Below are 2,897 nucleotides of genomic sequence, written 5' to 3'. Positions count from 1 at the left end.
TCCCAATAAGAGGTTTTAGTAACCGTGTTTTACTGAAATACTCTGCATGCTTACTTGATGTTAAATGAATGATTCTGATATTAATGACACTAATAAATAAATAAGAAGCTTGAGAATATTGTTCTTCCTGGAGAAAGTGTTTTGTGTTTAAGAAGGGAGAGAAGTTGCAGAACTGAACACCAGTGCACTGTTAAAGATCATCACAACACTCTAGCACAGTAACAAAACCTCACAACAGTGTGATCTTTCAAACCCAGAGTGTTTTGTGGAGAAATTAAACCTTGTTTTAGAAATCAACCACCAGTGGGCACAGAATGTGTTTTCTCATTAAATAAACTCTTACAGGATTTAGGGTGTTGGGTAAGTTACTCTGTTACTACTGCACTCATGTAGCTTTGATTTCATTATCAGCACGCACGCACGTTATCTGAATCAACTGGATTGAAATAATATTAATTGAATTAAAAAAAATGATGCAAAAGTATTTGACTGTGATTGATGTTCCCATCATTTCTCCTCCTGCAGACAGAAGTTGTTTCTGTACTGTATGACTGATTTGGTGTGACAGAGACAGAGCTGCTGGGTGAACATCACAAAACATCATCTACAATGTATTTGGTGAGTTATTCATCTGTGTATTTACTCACTGATGTCATCAAACCTCCATTAATATACAAATAATGTGCTTGATTGACCATATGAACTGAAGTCATGGAGCAAACACATGGCACACGTGTGTGTGTGTGTGTGTGTGGTTGTGTGTGTGTGTGTGTGTGTGTGTGTGTGTGGGGGGGGGGGGGGGTATGTATATATATGGGTTTACCCAACTATAATTTGCTTTGTGTGTGTGTGCGCGTGTTTGTGTGTGTGTGTGTGTGTGTGATGGAGAGTGATGATTAGTCAGTAAGTGAGTATCAGTAGACTTTAATGGGATGCACATGACTTCATCATAATGAAATGCAAACAGATTGACTGATGATGTCTGTGATGATGATGAGCGCAACACACACTGATGAATGTTTGCCCTTGTAAGAGTCTATTGATGTTATATTTACATGAACTGTTATTGGATTTTAATGTGAATGTGTTGTTTGGCATCACAGAAGCTTGTGAGACAGACTCTCACTTAACACTTAATAAATGTGCATTTAAATGTGTTGTTTTAACAATCGACTGTGAGGATCTTCTCTGTCTGTCTCTGCCATAAAAGCATCACAGCATGTAAGGTATGTTGTGAATCAGTCTTATTTAGAAAAGCTGACAAAAATAACCAAAACATCCCGTTGTGTTTGTGGAAATCAGTCAGATCATGGATTGAAATCTACAATCAATGAGCGTTAGTTGCAGAATAACTCCAGACTAAAGTGACTTTATATAAACAGATTTAGGCCACCAGACGGCGCTGTTCATTAACAATGTTATTCTGAATAAGCTGAGAAACAGATCATGTGGAGGTTTTATGAGGTTTATTCACAAATTAGTACATAAACACAGTTCTCATGACACATTACAGCAATGTTAAATATTTTGTCTATGATAGGGGAAACTTGATAACTAGTTTTCTTTCCTAATAAGACGTGAGTGTGTGTGTGTACGTGTGTGTGTGCGTGTGTGTGTGTGTGTGTGTGTGTGTGTAGGTGTGTGTATGTGCGTGTATGTGTGTGTGTGTGTGTGTGGTAATTCATAAACAGATAGAAAGAAAAATGATGTTCTTACTGTATATCCTCTTGTGTGTTCATAGGTAAAGAAGAAGCTCACTGCTGTCCTGATGTTGTATGAAATATATTGTAATAATATTCCACATGAAAGCATATTTTTTTCTATAGACAATCACAAGATGCTGTAAGAAAGATACTGTAGAGTCTAAACGATGTTTTAAAGGTGTCTCACGGCACATTTGAATTCACAGCAGCTTTGAAGATCCTTAATGGATGTGTGTTTACTTTCCAGATTGATCAGAATAATAATTCATGAAGCTCTGCGTGAGTGAGGCTTTTAAAAGCAATCGACAAACCAGACAGACCAATCAAATATTTATGCATCAAGACAAACTGATGTTTGGAGTGCTGTTACACTTGATACCACACACACACACACACACACACACGCATGTTGGGTTTCAATGTTTTATGGGGACATTCTATAGATGCAATAGTTTTTATACTGTAAAACTGTATATCATATTCTCTACCCCTAAACCTAACAATCACACAAAACTTTCTGCTCTTTTAGATTTTCAAAAAGTTCATTCTGTATAACAGAATGCCAACAAATGTCCCCACAAGGACAAGGATTTGGGATATTGCTGTCTTTGTGGGGACATTTTGTCCGTAGAGTTTACACACACACACACCCCAAACGTCTAACTCATGAACACAACACACATTGTTGTATACGATTGGGTTTGTTCAGCATGTGAGTGTTGGTGGAGCTCTGTTTGCTCTGTGGAATATTCAGATCTCTTCATGAAGATGATTCAGCACACGATGGAGGAGGAAACTGAGTCGTCTTTACTCAGAGCTCTTGTGTGTCTGACACTTTGTTCTTTCTCACCGGATGAACGTTCAGATGAGAAGCACTCACAGAGCAGCACATCTCCTGATAAAAATATCCCAGAATGCCGTGCCTGTGTGCTGTAAGCTGAATGAAGGATGACAGAGCACTGAAAGCACACAATAATAACCTGAGCTCTAAATATACACACCTTCCACTTCATGAACAAATCACTGAATCATTTCATCCGTCTGTCTGAACCATGTTTTGCATTTCAACAATGAGTTGATGAGAAGAGAAGTGTTGAGGTTCACCTCACTGGACTGGAGCATGAATGATGTGAGACACTGATGTCCTCTAGAGAGATTCTCATGGGTAATGAATGACTCAAATGTTCTTTACGC

The sequence above is a fragment of the Triplophysa dalaica genome, chromosome 11, assembly GCF_015846415.1.
Source record: "Triplophysa dalaica isolate WHDGS20190420 chromosome 11, ASM1584641v1, whole genome shotgun sequence".
NCBI classification, from domain to species: Eukaryota; Metazoa; Chordata; class Actinopteri; order Cypriniformes; family Nemacheilidae; genus Triplophysa; species Triplophysa dalaica.
The sequence above is the reverse complement of the archived record's forward strand: the minus strand, read 5'-3'. Positions refer to the sequence as shown.